Source organism: Xyrauchen texanus, chromosome 21 (assembly GCF_025860055.1).
Source record: "Xyrauchen texanus isolate HMW12.3.18 chromosome 21, RBS_HiC_50CHRs, whole genome shotgun sequence".
NCBI classification, from domain to species: Eukaryota; Metazoa; Chordata; class Actinopteri; order Cypriniformes; family Catostomidae; genus Xyrauchen; species Xyrauchen texanus.
The window spans coordinates 17,780,276-17,800,205 of record NC_068296.1 but is presented as its reverse complement, the minus strand read 5'-3'; the positions used below and the strand labels follow the sequence as shown (position 1 = coordinate 17,800,205).

The following is a 19,930-nucleotide window of genomic DNA, read 5'->3' as shown; positions in this document are numbered from 1 at the left end:
CAAAGTAGCTGGAGATAATCATATACCTTTGTTGACTTGAAAAGGCATATTTTTGCTCACCCTGCTTTTTGCACGCCCAATCAGCACTAGCTAATTTCACCCCCCACAGGAGCGGCTTGAGTCCACTTTGAGCTTGTCCCCTCTGGGTCTCCAAGCACCTTGTTAAGGTGTTAGAGATGCCACTCAAGCACATGAATATGACCAACAAGCCATGTCGAATTGTTTATCTTGCATTTCAATAGAGGCTATTTCCATGTGCCAGCCACAGAGTGAAGAGCTGGGTGCACACATATACACTCAGCATCTCTAGGTCTGACTTTTTCTTTTTTTTTTACTTGTGGGCAAGTTTCAATACCAGCTAATACATTTATTTATACACTATATATTTATGTATTTCTTGAAACATTTCTTGATATATTGTTCTATCTATCTATTGTTGAAGAAGAATGACTGTTTTCAAACAGGTTTACTGAACAAATTTTTGTTCAACCCATAGTCCCACCCCAAACTGATGCCACTGGATGAGCCAGTGGCATCAGTGGCAACAGTGTTTATACTTTTCAGCTAAATCTACCAATGGCTTGCTTATAATTGCTCCATATATTAAGATGGATTAGCACAAAGTTTTTTTATTATTAATTGCACACAAAAATTATTATTTTAGTTAGATTCCATGTTGCTGCAGTTTTTCAACTAAATTCCCCCTAGGAATCAAAAAAGCACATCTATCATAAAAAAATGAAGCTGAATCCAAATGTATGTGTTCTTATTCAGTTGTCAAAGTGGATGAATAACAGATGTTTTTGAAACGCCATAACTGAAAGTCTTATTTCTTTTCAGTGTACTTCACTAATCCAGACTTATCAAACATTCATACTGATTTCTCTCTCACACACCAATACTGCCTACTTGGTACAATGCAGGCTCAAAATACAAATGTTATTAATACTGCAACAGTGCACAATCGCACTATAATGCAAATGATAAACACAATGCTTCCCATTGAGCTGACCGATAAAAACAATGTGAAAGTTGTCGATAAGAAGGACACGGGAGGCAGATTGTACCACTCACAGGTAAGGATTTTAATGTCCACACTTCAGCGCTCACAGCGTCACACAATAATCTTTTCAGCTTCACAATAAAGAACTTTTCAGCTTCACAATCATAAACTTTTCAGCTTCACAATAATAAACTTTTCAGCTTCACAATAATAAACTTTTCAGCTTCACAATAATAAACTTTTCAGCTTCACAATCATAAACTTTTCAGCTTCACAATAATAAACCCTTCAGCTTCACAATAATACACTTTTTAGTTTCATAATAATAAACTTTCTGGAACCAGGCTCTCTACCTGGACTGCTGGTTGCGTGGCTGCTTTTATGCCACTCTCCCCATGCTCACTGGAATTAGAAACGTGTGTTAATTTAGCGGTTCAACTCGTTCACAAAAAAAGAACCAATTCAAAAGAACGATTCGTTCAGAAAGACATCACTGCATCAAAACTGAACGGGTGAAAAGGTCTAAAGATGTAGTCAATAACTCACAAGATGATCTGACGAAACCGTATATAAACGCACACAACAGCCAATGAAAGAGGTGTTGAGTATCGAATATCCTCCTGCATCAAAATAGGACCAAAATGTCAAGTGCGTTGTACTGTGCTATACTGCAGCCCATCAAATAAGGAAGGGAGTGTGTGACAGTTTTTATGAGGTCTTTGAATAATGAAGAAACACTAGTTTCATTTTATGCTTATCACAAGAATCATATTTGTTTCAAATATTGAGACTGAAATGGCATTCAAGATGAAAGGCCCTGATTTGCTTAGTTTAATTGTGTGCTGAATTGACACCTCAATGTCATCTTCAGCATATACAACAATACATTGTCACAGACAGCACCTATTAAAGTGTTATGCAGTAACAAGTCAGTCAAGACCCTTGAAATTGGTGACATTGATCTTTATTAGACTACAAATTAAAGCTGTGTTTTTTTAAATACTTTCTCATATCCCAGCCTAATTTGCAGAGACATCTATAAGCAAGCAATCTGTATGCTACCTTCGTCAACCGCTATTGTTCTGGGGTGCTTTCAAAACATTGCTCTGTTTGTTTCAGCATTCCGACACAGCAGCATTAACAACGTTTACGTGCACTTAATAAAGCGGTTTATTCCAGGGTCTTTGCAGAAATTAGTGTTCTGAAAAATTATGTAAACCATAATGCCAATTCCCTTACGCCACTTAAGAGATTAAGAGAAAGCAGTTTAAAACACCTAGGTTTCTCCTCAAGAATGCTACTTAATGTGGTCAAGTAAATGCATAAGCACCATTCTGATGGGTGTTTGAGGAGTGTGCATGTGGTGAACAGACCAAATACATTTACATTTATGCATTTGGCAGACGCTTTTATCCAAAGCGACTTAGAGTGCACTTATTACAGGGACAATCCCCCCGGAGCTAAGATGAACCTAAGTGCAGTTAAGTTAAGTGACTTGTTAAGTGACTTGCTCAAGGACACAATGGTGGTGGCTGTGGGGATCGAACCAGCGACCTTCTGATTAACAGTTATGCTCTTTAGCCCACTACGCCACCACCACACCAATACACGAATAACAAACGTCATAGGTTGGAGCCCAACAACAAGTCAACACAGCAGAAATAATTCAACATTTCTGGGACTACAGTAGGAAAAGCACATACTCAATAAACTGTACTCATCGACTGTCCCTCATGTTTGCATATGCACTCGTACACTGGGGGAATCCGGGAGTTTTACGAAAGAGGAAAACCCCACAATTTCAACGCAATTCCACACCAGGACGTGATACAAATTTAAGGAAACAAACACAGCAACAACTCTGGAAAATCTGGCAATAAAGCAAAGCAACGGAGAATAAAAGAGGAAATTCTTCCTAGGAAGCATGTTTGTTTTTTACACAAGTGCATCTACTCACAGCTGCCAAATGCACATTGCTATTCATTTCCATGAGATTACCTGCAAATTTCAAAGCAAGTGGGGCTCACACAGTGACATATTTCAGGATAGACAAGTACTTTTGGACAAAACATATAATTGTGATTATTTCGAAAATATTGTGATTGCGATTTAAACTGTGATATGATTATTAACATAAAAAGAACTAGTAAGTATTTTCTTTTGAGCAAAATTAGATAAGTCATGAGCAACCATGATCTTCTACCAATAGCAATACTGTTCAAGAAAAAGTGTTCACACTTGAGTCCTCTTAAAATTAATCAGACAAATAAATAAAAATAAAATGCTGTGAAACATTTTTAGCGACCAAGCCTATCTGGAACAGTGAATCAGAAATTTCCTCAGCTATTTAGCCTCAATCGAACAGAGCTGCCCACATATGACGCAGCCTACAACGTGTGCAGATTATTTAGTTAATTAAATCACAGTTCTTGCAGTTTAATACTGCTATATTACGATTACGATTTATTACGATTAATTGTTCAGCACTAACAAATACACATTAACATCTGTGTTCAACCATCCAGCTCTCTCACGCTTTCTCTCTGCTCTCCGCTGATGTAATCCTTTAGTTCAATCTCAACGTGTTCTCTACACCAGCCAATAGCATCTCTCCTGCAACATGACACAGGTAAACACCAGTCGCACAAGTGGGGTTTCTCTTCATGAAACATTCAGGCCTAGCACACATTTTAATCTTTAATATCCCACCATAGCAACAGTGTGCTGTGTGGAATGATCTGTGTGTGCACACTGTGTCAGCAACCAGTCTCGCACACATATTCACAAACGAACACACATGCATGGCAGCACACATACACACACCTGAACAGTATGCTGTGTAGCATTAACTGAGGGACTAGTAAATCAACAGAGAAAGAGCAACTGAGTCTATAAACCATATGCTGTGTGTGCTTTTGTCACAGTTGTAAGCATTGTATTCAGCTGCATTGGTGCAATGTCATGATGACAGCGCAATATTGTGCCAGGAAAGCAGTAATGCAGTACACAGCTACTGTATACTGCAGGAATGGACTGTCTGTCTAATCTAAGTCATGTTTCTTAACAACAATTTACCAAGTGGTGGAATTAACTCAAAGTCTAATATTACTGTAAATGCAGTGTTCCCCTAACCATTTTGCAGCGGCGTTGTGCCACACATAGGTTTTCACATGGTTCATTTAATATTCTTGACGCAACATAACACTTGCTAGCCTCAGTCAGTTGTGTGCTTTGTACACTGCGAAAGAGACCCCACTACACACACACACACACACACACACAAATACATGCACATACTTAAAGTGACGTCACCGCATAACACACGTGTCAAACTTGCTTCCGTTCAAGTGGCCCACAAGCTCATTTCTGAAATGTAGGATGGTAGGGGATCACAACGTTTCACTGAACAATCAGTTAGTGATTTCCTTGTGAATATTAATGACCCTTTCCCTGTCATCTGTAGATTTTGGAGCGCATTTTGATCGTTTCAATAGTGGAATAAAAGCGTTACACGGATCAATTAACAACACTGCTCAATCATGGATAAAGCAGCGCGAGGGCAGAGCAGGTGAGTTAATTTGCACACTGGTCTCAACTGAACAGACTATTTTAAATGTGCTTGTACACCAGTGAGATGCGCGGTGGGGATCACGAAACCCATTTGACTGTGTTACATAATTGCCTGTTGCGAAACTCATATGCAGGATGGGGAAGGTTACATTTTAAATGTATTCCACTACAGATTACAGTATACATGGTGTAAAATGTAATTTGTAATGTATTCCATTAGATTACTCAAGGTCAGTAACATATTCTAAATACTAGATACTAATTACTTCTTCAGCACTGGTAGATATTTTCACTTGTTTTGACTATAAAAACTCTGCCAGTACAGTAAGACAAAATACACATGTTAAAAATACATTCTCTGAAAAACCCAAATATCATATGCAGCGTTGTTTCTAAAACAAGATAAATCAAATTGTTCTTGTTTTAAGGATTTTTAGATATTTTTACAGGAAAACAATAAAAAAATTTTTATCAAGAATACGATTTTTGCCCTAATATCAAAGGTCTTACTAGAAAAATAAATTATTATCCATCGGGAATTTTCTTGATAAAAAAAATATGATTGTGCCTGGTAACATATCCATGTAAAATGGCTAGAAATAGCATATTAGCTTAGCGTAAAGCTGACAATTTACACAAGGTTTATTTCTATTTCTTCTGCTCCAATCATACTTCTCTGTCTGCTCGTATGAATGTAACACATCATAAGAAACTGTTTCCCCACTGTTCAAATGCACTTTGGATCACATAATTTATATGTATAAATGTTTTCCATCTGAAAGGATTAAATATGAAATTTTTTGAATGCAACTGTAGTCTAATTACCAATTATATAAATTGTAACTGTAGTGTAGTTTCTATTTTAAATATGTAATCCTGTTACATGTATTCCGTTACTCCCCAACCCTGCTCTTATATCTCTGTGATTAAGCTACTTTAAAACAAGCAGCCACACATTCTAAATGGCACTGACAAACAAAACAGGAGAAAACATAAATTAGAAGGCTTTTCTATTCTGAAATCACAACACTTACAAAGATTTACCATGGATTTACTGCAGTAACACTAAGTGTACTGTCTTAACTATGGTAGTTTGGGCAGAAACATTTTCTAAATGTAATTAGATGACAAGGTTTTTTCATGACAAAAATGTCATACTTCTTTATATAGAAACCATAGTTTTCATTAGCTGATGACAATCTCAAAAAGTCCAGCCAGGAGAGCCGATGGCCGACATAATCCTGATATACACGTAATTACATTTTAATGTCCACAAATAAGTAGGCTCATAACCTTGCTTAAAAAGATACTTCACCCTTGTGTCATTCAAACACAAAAGGAGACATTAGGCAGACTGATAGCCTCAATCACCTTTTACTTTCATTGTATTCAATGAATGTGAATGGTGACTAAGGCTCCCATTCTGCCTAAAATGTACTATTCGTTGTAATTCATGGACATCCTAACAATGTCATGTTTAGATGTGTTCTTGTTCATGTCGTGATTCCATGTCTTTTATTTTGAAAAGTTTAGTTTCTGTTCATGTCATGAGTTCCCCTAGTCATGTGATGTCCTGTTTTTCCCTCCATGTTCATGTGTCTTGTTTTCATTGGTTTATTGTTTTATTATCTTGTTTAGAGTTCTGTTTGTTCATTGGTTTATGTTCCACTAGTGTATTTAAGCCCTCACATTGCCATTGTCCATTGTGGACTATTGTTAATGTAACACTGTTGTTTTGGTCAAGCCATGGTCAAGCCATGGTCAAGCCATGGCCATGGTCAAGCCATGGTCAAGCCATGGTCAAGCCATGGTCTGTTTATGTCTAGTCTAGTCTAGTCATTCATTGTTTTATTTTGTTTTGATTCACGTTTGTAGTCAGGGTTTTGGATATCACGTTTTACAATAAAGCTGCACTTGGGTTCATCTTCACGTCTTCATCATCGCCTTCATCACTGTCCATGCCAGCAATGTTACAAACAATGTGTAGGCTTCATAAATGTGTTCCACGGTAGAAATTTGGGTTTGGAACATCATGAGGGTAAGTAAACGATGATAGAATTTTTTCAGTTTTGGGTGGACTATCCCTTTAAATGAAGAAAAAAAAAACACTTATTCTTACACAATATTTATTCAAAATTAACTAATCGACCAAAAGGGCACGATAATCAGGCAATGCCAAAAATCTAAAAATGGCCAAATATCACTAAAACATAAAGATGAAAATGCATTTATTGCTTGATAGAATTATAATATGATGGCCAAACTTATTCAGAAGTAACACAGATTCCAATGCACAAACCTGAAACTGAATCCTTTGCAAGCTGGCATTTACTTTAAGAACAAGCTCTACAGAATTTCCATAGAGATTAGTATACGATATCACACAAATCTGAAGGGCTAGTCAAAATGCAAATACTGTTTGGACTGAAGCATTAGATTAACATCCTGAAAGAGAGCCAATATACAAAGAGCTCATGACACAAAATAAGGGTTTACAAAGAAAGAAAAGAAGGAAGACTTTAACCAATACCACTAAAGATTGCCTGGTCTGCTCTGAAGGCCAGCCAATGAAACATGCACAGCATTCCTCAAAAGAACAAGCTGACCAATGAAATCACCAGCATTAAAATGACAGGAATTCCAATAGAGGGCATTATAAGGCATCGTACCCTGGACACATTCATTTCAAACAGGCACAACATGATTGAAACATGAACATGAGAAGGACATTTAGTCGAGAGTATTTAATACTGTGACATTAGATAGCATACTTCAAGTAAACATTCCACAAATGTGCATCAGCATTTAACATGAAATCTCAGAGGGCTGGAACAGAAGTATCAGTGAGGCAGCTAGTGTGGGAAAGAGAGAATGCCACTTTTATCCACATTACTGGCAGGTTTCCACTACAAGCTACTGTTGGGGAAGGTCAGCATGAGAACAACAAAATTCCATCAATTTATTTACGGTGTAAGGACCACTTGTCTATTGTTACAGTGTGTGCTAAGGGATATCCACACATTTAGCCAACACTTTTGGCCATGTTGCTGAGGAGTCCCCCTAGCAACTGTTGAAACACCTAATACCATGAGTATTTGAAAATAACTTTCTGTTGAAATACCAACAGGAACTTTCTTCTTCCCCCATCCAAGAATCCTGCCCCGGAAAAAGGAAATACAAAAGGTAATTTTAAGACTTTATTTCTTGTAATTGAAACTAGTAAGATTGCAAGATATAAACTTTTGTCAATTGTGAGATATAAACTCTTACACTGGCTTTGATAAAATGTCAATAAAATCCAATAAAATCCCCTCCCTCGGGGAATGGAGGTTACATACGTAACCAAACGTTCTCCTTCTGTCGATCTCTCCACGTTGTGTCGGAGAAGCGACACTAGGGGACCCATTCCAATCTTGCCATGTGCTGAAACGTGTACGTGAACTGCCGATACAGAGGCGGGCAGGGATTCATCCAGTGCCGCGCATCGTCTGTACCTGGCTACACATACCCTTCCACAATGCCCCATACGAACATCGGGATCCTTCTAGTTACCCTGAGAGGGGAACAAGGCGATGTTTGCCAACATGGGAACGGGCCAGCCTGGCTGGGCCTCTTTTCTCTCTATGTTTCTCGCATAGAGCAATCACGGCCGGGGCCCTTACACGCATATAGGGAAGGGGGTCTTACCCAGACCCTGCGGAGACCACACCTGCCCTTTTTCTTGGGGAGGAAAAGTGGTAGACATGTCACACGGCCGTCTTCAGGCTCGTGTGGAAAGTATGGTGCGGTGGTAGATCCAGCCTCGAAAGGGGAGAGTTGCTACAGCACGGCGACCGGGGCAGCTGTAACTGCCTAAGGGAGACACGGGGGTCCGCTCGTAAGGGGACAGAACCGTGGAAATACACACAGGGGGAGTCCGAGCAGGAGGCCTTACCTGTGGAGCACCTATACCAGTACAGGGTAGCCATCAGGGTACCCGCAGTGGCTTGGGTCAGCGAGTTCCTCCGCTGAACCGCGGACCCGGAGGGCTGGGGAGGAATCAACCAGGGTCCCGACTCGGAGTGGGGCGCCCTGGGAAAAAAGGCGCACTACTTAACCTTGACGCCAGGAAAAGGGCACTGGGCGCAAGCGATCCACCCGGCCGGTCAGTCTACGTGTTACCAAGTTCTACGGGCTCGGACCTGACAAAACACGAGACGCAACCGACTCAACGCGGAGGTTGTAAAACCTTGCGAAGGTGTTGGGTGTTGCCCAACCCACGGCTCTACAGATGTCTGCTAGGGCGGTGCCCTTGGCCAGTGCCCACGAGGACGCAACACCCCTTGTTGAGTGAGCTCGGACCCGCAAGGGTAGGGGCACGGCCTGGGTGTGATAAGCCAGTGTGATGGCGTCAACAACCCAGTGGGCGAGCCTCTGTTTGGAGACGGCATTCCCTTTCTGCCGTCCCCCAAAGCAGACAAAGAGCTGCTCAGAGCGACTGGTGCTCTGTGTGCGGTCCAGGTAAATGCGCAGGGCGCGCACTGGACATAGCAACGAAAGGGCTGGGTCTGCCTCCTCCCGGGGCAGCGCTTGCAGGTTCACTACCTGATCTCGGAATGGTGTGGTAGGAACCTTGGGCACATAGCCCGGTCGCGGTCTTAGGATCACAGACGTCTCTGCCGGACCGAACTCCAGGCAAGTGTCGCTGACAGAGAACGCTTGCAGGTCCCCGACCCTCTTGATAGAGGCGAGCGCGATCAGCAGGGCCGTCTTGAGAGAGAGGGCCCTGAGTCCAATTGATTCAAGTGGCTCGAAGGGGGGTCTCTGGAGTCCTGCCAAGACTACCGAGAGATCCCAGGAGGGAACTAGGCCTGGCCGGGAGGGATTCAACCTCCGGGCGCCTCTCAGGAACCTGAGGATCAGGTCGTGCTTACCCAAAGACTTGCCATCTACAGGATTGTGGTGGGCGGCAATGGCGGCAACATACACCTTGAGGGTGGACGGGGACAGCCTCCTGTCCAGCCTCTCCTGTAGGAACAGGAGCACTGACTTGATCGCGCATCTCTGCGGGTCTTCAGTTCGGGAAGAACACCAATCTGCGAACAAGCGCCACTTTAGGGCGTAAAGGTGCCTGGTAGAGGGGGCTCTGGCTTGGTTGATTGTATTCACAATGGTCGTCGGTAAGCCGGCTAGCTCTTCCGCATCCCGTCCAGGGACCAGACGTGGAGGTTCCAGAGGTCTGGGCGTGGGTGCCAGAGCGTGCCCCGTCCCTGAGAGAGGAGGTCCTTTCTCAGGGGAATTCGCCAGGGAGGAGCTGTCACGAGAAGCCTGAGTTCCGAGAACCAAGTCCGAGTGGGCCAGTAGGGGGCCACTAGCGTGACTTGCTCCTCGTCCTCCCTGACCTTGCACAGCACCGGTGCAAGAAGGCTCACTGGGGGAAATGCGTACTTGCGCAGCCCCGAGCGCCAGCTGTGTGCCAGCGCGTCTGTCCCGAGGGGAGCCTCTGTTAGGGCGTACCAGAGCGGGCAGTGGGAGTTTTCCTGGGAGGTCTACCTGGGCCTTGCCAAACCGTTCCCAAATCAGCTGGACCGACTGGGGGTGAAGCCTCCACTCCCCGCCGGGCAGGCGTTGTCGTGGTAGCGCGTCCGCTACGACGTTGAGCTTGCCGGGGATGTGAGTGGCACGCAGCGACTTGAGTCTGCTGCAGGGGCACTCCTGCCCGTAAAAAGCAGAGGTCTGTCCAGGGTCGGAGTGTTTTAAGGCAGGCGGGGGTGATCCTTACCCGATGCGTGCCATGGTGCCATGCTTGTCTCGGGACTCGAGTCTGGAGCCAGTGCTGGAGTGGTCTCATATGCATCAACCCCAGCGGCGCGACCACCGCGGAGGATGCCATATGCCCCAGGAGCCTCTGGAAAATTTTTAGAGGGACCACTGTGCCTGGCTTGAAGGAAGCGAGGCAGTCCAGCACCGACTGAGCACGCTCGCTCGTGAGACGTGCTGTCATTGAGACTGAGTCTAACTCCAACCCGAGAAAAGAGATGCTCTGAACCGCAGTGAGCTTGCTCTTTTCCCAGTTGACCTGAAGCCCCAAACGGCTGAGGTGCCGGAGCACCTGGTGTCTGCGGATGCCGGCTACTTAACTTGGAGAGTTCTTGTAGTATTCACATATTAAGTATGCAAATTGATAACAAATTTTCTGACTAAACTTCCGTATTTGCCCCGCTTAAATACCCGTATGCGGGGTGGGGTATGCAAATACTGACTGCCAACTCTCACTGGCCCTTTTCAATAGGTCAGAGGTGAATATCGGCGCTCAAGAGAGACCCCTAGTGTCGCTTCTCCGACACAACGTGGAGAGAGCGACAGAAGGGGAAGTATTGTTCATTGTTAGTTCATAATAACAATGCTGTTAACTAATGTTTAAAATGGAACCTTATTGTAAAGTGTTATCAATTTGCATACTTAATATGTGAATACTACAAGAACTCTCCATTTGTGACTCATATACTGATTTAGCTTTAGGCCACATCTCAACATTCAATACAAGGACACCTTTCTCATGAGCTTAAAAAATTTTGAATCTCTTAAAGTTAATGCTTAAATGGTTGAAATTATAAATAAATGCATAAATTATGAAAAAGATATACTGTATAAACATATAACATTATAAATAGTGTAAACAAATACATTATTCCTATATATTAATTTTCCGTTGAATGTGCCAACACGTAATGTTTGAATTTTTTACAAACTCAAATTTTATGTAATTTTTATTACTCATAGTGGCGGCTGGGGCTCAGGTGGTAGAGTGATATTTCCCAAATCAATACTCAGTGTATATATGTCAATAATAAGAAGGTCTTTTGAAAGATCAGAATGCTCTTCACTTAAAAAATTTTACATAAAGCATTTAAAAATAAATGCATCAAATAGCATCTTCGATAACTAGCTTTCCATGCTCCTCTTCATGTGACAGCAGTCTGATGGATAAAATCGAACACTTTGTGAAGTGAAATCTTCACTTTGAGGATTATCAAGTTTAGCTTATTTTCTATAAGTAGCAACATAATTATAAGGAGGCCGATGTCTTTCATATATTCGACGAAAGAGATCCGCTGTTCAGGCTGATAAGCAGAAAGTCATGATGAGGAGGGCACATCCCACTTTTAGCCCGAGCTGTTCAAAATAAAGCTCCTTAAAGGGCCAGGGATTATTATGAGTGAGATTTCTTAAACCCTCTTCAACCTTCCCACATGCACAGATATACACACAGACACATGCTATAGTCACACCATGCTCGAATCATCCAACAAACGTGCTCATACACACGCTGTTTGTCAAAACCAGCGAGAGATTATAGAGCCATTAATTTCATTCATCATCCCATCATAAGATGATTTCCAACATGGAGGAGAAGGCCAAAATGAGCAGACCCAGCTGTAAATCAGGCCTAAAACCATTTTTGAAACACAATTATGATCATCAGAAGGCCTTACTGCTTGAAAGCAAAAGAGGATGGCATGAACTGTGGATAAAGGAGTCTGTGATGTTTGCTTATTTACTCTGTGAAATAGAACAAATTGGTGGGTTTAAGGACATTTTAACAGAAAATGTGATAGGTTGATCTATCATGACTCACGAAAGGTCTTAAGAAGGACATACTTTAGAGCGTGTAATTCATGAGAGATGAGAGATGACTGCAAACAACACTGAATGAAAAGGCTTTCTAAGAATGCTAAACAATACAGAAAATTCAGCAGTGCAAAATTAGACTTCTGTTTAAAGGAATCATTCAGCCAATGATCATCATTTATGTTGGTCAAAACTTATATGACTTACTTTCTTCCATGGAACACATAAGTGGTTCATAAGTCTTGTGTGCTGTATTCCAATTAATCTGAAGCCATATGATAGCTTTGGGTGAGAAACAGACTGAAATTGAAGTCGCTTTTATTTTTATATACTCTATGGTGCTTTTGCATCCTTTTAGACGCTTGAATGGCTTGAAGCTTGAAAAAAGTGAGCATTACATTATTCACAATTTCTCCTTTTGTGTTCCACGGAAGAAAGTCATACCATTTTGTAATAATATGAAGGTGAGTAAATGATGACATAATTTTCATTTTTGGTTGTACAATTATTTTAAGTTATGCATTTGGGATCAGAAATGGTGATTTCATTACAGGTCTGTAAAAAGCTCTCTAAGTGTGCTTTAGTGATTCAAGAGCAGAATGCTTTCTGTCTGCACCACAAAACACACTTATGTTTTACACAGTGGGGTCATTCACCTAGAAATAACACAGCATTTTTTTTCCTGCAAATGGCTGACACATAATCCTTTTTCTTCTCACATGCAGGAATGCATCTTGAAAGCATTTCCTCCACACATGGTTAGAAAGCACAATATGGCAATGATCATGTGATTCAGAGATGCATCTCCAGCATGGTTGAGTGCACTCGCAATTAGTGCTAATTAGAGTTGCTGGGTATACTAAACAAAAAGTGATGCCCGCATGTCCCCCCAGAATATGTAGTTGGAAAGATTTGTTTTCATCCATCATCGGCTAAGACCACAGATCAGGTTTTGTTACAACACTGAAACATCTAAACTCCTGTTATAATCTGTTATAGCAAACTTAAATGGTTAATTTACACAAAAGTGAACATTCTGTCATCATTTACTCAAATCAGGTCATTCCAAATGTGTATTACTTCCTTTCTTCTGTGGAAAGCAAAAGGAGATAATTAGCAGAATCTTAGGGAATGACAGACTCGGTCACCATTGAAAAAAGATGCAAGGAAAGTGAACGGTGACTGAGGCTGCCCGTCTTTAAAATTCTGACAAACATGCAGGTTTGGGACAACATGAGGGTCAATGGTGACAGAATTGTAATTTTTTGCTGAACTATCCTTTTAAATGTGCAAAAACTGCGTCATTTGTTTTAGTTAAAATTGCACGTGTCATGATTTTCAGGCAGTAGCAGAGACAGGACCCAAATGCAGAGAGAAAAACAGAGGATTTATTTAATACAAAAATTAACAATAGGAAAAACACAAACTACTCAGAAGTGTGCCCACAGTCGCAAAGAGACAGACACAAACTATTGGCTCGAGTGCATGCCGCCAAGATGACTTAAGTGCAATGCACTCACGTCAATAGAAGACAATACATAACACGGTACATAATTCATGCCAGCCCAACTTCGAGTCATGATAGCCATTGCAAACCTTTCAGGTAAAACACTGGTGGTGGTATTCTTTCTTGTTTATTTCATTATGAAGATGCATTTAGGAGCAATTTATCACAATAAACCTTTTAAAGCCAAAATGTGTAATTTTTTTTAATATCCCATTTTAATATATATAGAAAGCTATGAGTAAGCCATTTGTAGGCTGATTTCCTTGAAAAGCATAAACACGTTTCTCTGTTTGTTTCAGCATCCTGGCCAACCCGACACAGCAACATTAGCTTAACCAATGGAGTGAGTTTGGGGCAAGATTATTTTTTTGTCCAACCAATGACAGATTGAGGGAGTGTTTGGGGATCATGTTTGAAAACAATCAGAATTATTGCAATTCCATTTGGAGATGCTTGTGACACAGAAATTATTTTGCTTTAAAATACTCATAATGATTGTGGCAGAACTGACAAAACATTTTGATGTAGTACAACCTCTAAATTGAACCTGACTTTGTAATAAAATAAAAAATGTTAGTGATGCACATTCAGAGAATGTATAACACAAATATTGTACAGTCCACATTTTGCAGTTTCACATTAGCTTTGATGTGCTACTCTTATCACGTGTAATTGTATCATACAGATTTCCTCATATCACACCTTTTCACAACAATCCAAAATGGAAACTTGGGATGTACATTTTTGTGACATGTTGACTGAACCAGTCCTTCAATAAACTGCAATGACACATAAACAGTGTTTCTTAATTGTCAAAGAAAATACAGAAGCTAAGCCAATTCACAACCAGGTCTGAAGCCGCTGGGGAGCTTTAAAGGAAACTATCTGCTTGTGATGAAAGCATTTCCTGGAGGGACTGAATCTCAGCATATTGACAACAAGATATTTGGACAAAAGAGAAAATAAAAGGGTGACCTAGTTCCGCCTTTCACTTGCTCCAACCCTGGACTAGGTGTCCTGGAACCCCGAGGCTGAGCTGGCAGGCCTGCAATCAGAGACCAGTGGAGAGCGGAGAAGACGTTAAACAATGACTGTGCCCTCAACCTCTACTGTCCGAGTTAGTGAGGGTAGAATATCCCTCTAGCCAAAGATAGTGCGAGAGAGAGAGTGAGACAAAGAAAAGCTGCCAGCATGCTCTGTCACAGCCTCTCCTCCATTACGTCACTGTGCCAAACAACACAGCACTGCTGCACACGGAACACCTGCTGCTGGCTACACTGGCCTGACTCCAGCTCCAAATCAGCCCTGCTGCTCACCTCCCTGCCTGGCAATCTCTACACAAAGACACACCCAATGTAAAGAAAGCGGATATACTGTATGTATGAATATATATATATATATATATATATATATATATATATATATATATATATACACACACACACACACTTTTCACAGAGCAATGCACAAAATCATCCAGATATGGGTCAGGAGCTTCACTGTGTGTGTGTAGCAGTCAGCTTGTGTTCATGCTGTTCTAAACTAAAGTTTAAGAGCAGTGCAGATCTGTTTGGAGTTACAGTCTTTATTTTTGAAATTACATATGTTAGCCAGCAGGTGGTGGCAAAAGATTTTTGTGTGTAATATGAGCCAGTTGGTGAATTAAAGTGAATCCGTAAGTCATTGTTTACACAGAACAGCTCGTATTACTAATACATTACCAAAGCTACGAAATAGCTTTAAACAGCTTTAGACAAACAACTTCAGGATTAAGGCTCATCACAGCTGAGTGACACAACTGATTGATTACAAAACTCAAGGTGCTTACCTTTTATTTGTGTTTCCACATTGGATACATACTGTTTAAAATGGCAGAGGACATCGCTGTTTCTATAGTGAATTACACTTGCATAGCGGCTTCTGCGAAATAAGGAGGAATACCCCCACTTGGACGTCAATTTTCCTCTGAGAAAGCTGACTTTCAGAAAGCTGACAGCATCTCTGCTTGTGGCAACAGGTGATCGCACACGCGCTCACACGCAGACACACTCACACACATCCATCCGTCTATACTTTTCGTTGCATCCGATCTGTCGCATAAGAAAGTAGTTCCATGCACAAATGCTTTTTTATGACTGTACTCGGGTTTTCCTAATTTATTTAAATTGACTTGTTCATTGAACTGTTGTATATAAGCAATATCTCACTCGCAATCGTGCTATATGGCCCTACATCAGCACTGCTGTAATTACCTACGGCACTCGGCCTGCGGCCAAATCACAGCAGTGCTGATGTAGGGCCATATCACACTCTTGCTTGTGTGATATTGCTTAAATATATGTATACATACATATACACACACACACACACACACACACTCATATACATATATATATATATATATATATATATATATATATATATATATATATATATATATATATATATATATTAGGCTGGGCAATAAAACGATATCAATATTTATTGCGATAAAAAAACACATCCGTGTTGCTAAAAACACTAGCAGTTTGGCATTCTTTTCGTATGTTTCCACTGGCGCGTGCTGAGCGAATGTGAGTGAGCGCTTTCAATTTCTTCCTATGGAAGCCGAGCGTCAAGCTTGCGAGGTGGATTATAAAATTTACAGCAGTGCGGGGCAAGCGGTTCCCTAGCGTTGGGAGCTGCTTTGTGCGAATTTCTTCTGTGTCAGTGGAAACGCAGCCTCAGACTGTATGAAGTTGCTATTGCCCCCACTACGCAGGTCACCGCGTTCCAGATCAGGACCCAAGATTGATTCCATCTTGACTTCAAGATATCATGACGATGTTTACGCCCTCTCCTTGTCTCTAGTGAGCAGCGCGACAAAACAACAATGCTGGTTACATCATATCTGATCTTTCTTAGCTGTATTCTTGAATATTTTTCTCTAGCACTGAAACACGCTTCACTGATGCCCTGTCCCGCTCCGCACTCGCATCCTCTTTTCCCCACATGTGAGTAAACATGAGGTGCGTGTTTCCAGAGCGCAAAGTTTTTTCTTTCTAAATTTAGTTTTAGCCCAGCCCTAATATATATTAGGGCCGCACGATTATTTCCCTTGTAATTGTCATTATTTGTCTGGTGCATCTGCATGCCATATTCTTTAAGTATGCTACACATCCAAAACAAGATGAAAACTGTTTCTGTATTACTTTATTGCTATTTCATACATTAGTAAATCAGGTCAGTGCCTAAATGGTAAAGTTCACATTGGCTCTATTAGCAGAATAAAAAACAAAACTACAATTTTGACAAAAGTATGTACAGAAATTAAGCAACGGGCATGTCTAATGATTGTTTAATGCTACAAATAACACACTGTAAATAGAGTTTTTTTCACAACAGGAGTCAGCCTCAATGGAATGCTGTATTTGACACTTTTCATGATTAGTTGTTGATGGTGATTAGTCTTATCTTGATTGGACAGACAGACAGATGTATTGAGGCACAAATAAATGGTGTACACATTTCTAGTATCTCAAATATCCAACATATAAATTTTCACTTTTACTTAAATAACAACTCACAAACCATCCCAATAGGGCTTTACATATCAACAGGTCAAAGCAATAAGGGGTTGTGGCAATAAAACAAACATACGTTTCTCATAAAGGCTGTTTAAAATCTTCACTAATGTGGCTCTTATTGTCATCCTATTTTTTATCCTCAAATCCTTTCTAACACACAATGATTGTCTTGATGTGTCGAAACAGTATGAAAGTCCTGAGGGAGTTTGTGTCATCCAGGAACCGCCATCCTTTCATACTTCTGAGAGCTGAGAAATAGGTTGCTCTCAGACTGACTATAATGGAAAGCGATCTGCTGTCTCCCATTTCATTTCAAGCTACACATGAAACAAAGGCATCCTCAAAGCAAGATAAACAGCTCCAAACAAGAAAACATGGCAACCTGCACCCAATTGCAAACCCCTTCTAAAGAAATCACGTTAGTCTCTGTAAATTATTTCTTATTAAACAGGATTTTCTTTTATCTTTTTTGTTTGGTTTAAGGTCAATTAAACAGTCAATTAAAAAGGTGAACAATTTAACCTTGATCTATCTCTTCCAAAGACATTATAATACAGTATATTCATACTTAAATGAAACCAAATGAAATTATTTGAGTTCAATTGAGAAACTCATATCAGTTGACCACTAACCTAGATATTGGGGTGGTTGGGACCCTGGCCTATTATTATGCATAAGCTTACAGAATAACTGTAAGTCTGCTGTATTTGACAGTATCAGCAAGATAGTATGCAGTGCCTTTTTACTAAGAATATATCAGTATTTCTATCAATACAGCCAAAACACCAAATCAGAATGTTAAATTGTGAGAGGTCCCTATAAAGTCTCGGACTCTGTTCACCATAAACAAATAAGAAACTTAGACTGTACAAAATAATTAGCCTATTTCCCTTAAGCCCAGCAGGGTAATAAATTAGATCTCGATTGTCCCAAAGTATTGCATGTACGTCATGATTACTAAGTCGACCCTCACAACTGCCAGTAAATGTGGAATTAAACATTGTTTTTCTCTATAGCCAAAATAATGATAATAATAATTCACGCAAAAAGTCTCAGATCACTGAGAAAAATCTACAAGTAAAATTAAAAAGAATTCCATACTTTGGTTGCAGTTTCTCTAGCCCCGTTTATGATGTAAACCTCCGTTCCTAACTTAACAGACCTCCCATAATCGGCTAGATTTCATGCACTCTTGTACAGCCTGTGCTGCTAAAGCCAGTCATCCATGCTGCTCCACTAAATTGCTTGATTTACAAGTGCCCAGGGGGCAGTTTTGGAGACTGAATCAGTGCATTATTTATGTGGATGTATTGTATGGACATCACGCCAAAATCCATACAACACTTTTCTGGATCTGGAGCAATTCCAATAATATGAGAGTAAACTGTAAATGGGATATGACCTTTGAATAAATTGATTCTCTAGTCCAATTGGTGTGTTTATAAGAGCATAGCAGGTGGGAAATATTCAGTGTTTTGGATACCCATTACTGGCTTTGAGTGATGCTGAGGATGTACAGTACACGCAAATATGCTGCTCGGACATCTTGATCATATCTATTGAAATACATTGGTGTAATTTCCAAAAACTTTTGGGCTGCCTTTACATAGCATACAGAGGAGAATTACACAGTTCGAAATGCACAGCCAGTTTCAATAACAGCTATTTAAATAAAACCCACAAGTCTGCATTTAAAAAAAAACTTGTCACATTGTTCACAATAACATTTACATTCCATTACACAACAGTTAGTTCCGGTCCTCAAATATGATCGGACGAGCAGCTCCACTTCACTATTTATATCACTCCGCTTCTCCGTGTTTGTAGCTTTCTCAATAGTGGTGGGGATTTTGATTCATCCTTCCTTTTGATTTCATGCACTGATTAGTTCAGTGACAATTTCTGGAGATTACATATTAACGGCAGTAGATGGCAACATGTCAGCATCTTTTATCTTTTGAGCAAGTCATTCAATTATTGACTTTACTGATTTGTTATTAAGTAATTCACCCCTGAACGAAACACCACTAAATTTAGAGTTTGAGTGCAGACAAAGGACTTTTTCATTCTTTAGCTTCTTTTGGAACTACTTTCACTGACGGAGAAGAAATATATGAACGAACTGGGAAATTTTGTCCGACATGAACATTTTATCAATATAATATTCCATATATCAGCACAGCTTTGATAACCTGCAGCTGAATCAAAGCCATGCAAATACACTGTGGAGCAACAGCACTCATTCTCATGTGTAATTTCTTGAAGGAATATTCCAGGAAGGTTTATTACAAGTTATGCTCAATCGATAGCATTTGTGGCACACAAATTTGTGGATTACCACAAAAATGTAAAAAAAAAAATAAATAAATAAAAAATTAAGAAGCAAAAAATCTGGGTTAGGCACTTGCAATGTGAATGGGGCCAATCTGTAAACATTAAAATACTCAATATTTCAAAAGTATAGCCTCAAGACGTAATCAATATGTATTTAAATCATTTTAGTGTGATTAAATGGCTTACTAGCCTTTTTTGAGTAACGTTATATCCAATTTTACAACTTGACTTACAAACAATGACTTAAAAAACAACTTCACAGCTCAAATAATACATGAGTGGTGACAGAAGAATGAATGCAAGTTATTTTATAAAATTATATTCTTTGCATTTCTGTCT

General features: G+C 40.3%; 1 protein-coding gene across 1 annotated transcript in view; it reads right to left on the bottom strand.

Moving 5' to 3' along the window:
- LOC127661190 (FERM domain-containing protein 5-like) overlaps window positions 1-19,930 on the bottom strand; it is a 155,423-nt gene that overhangs the window by 134,693 nt on the left and 800 nt on the right.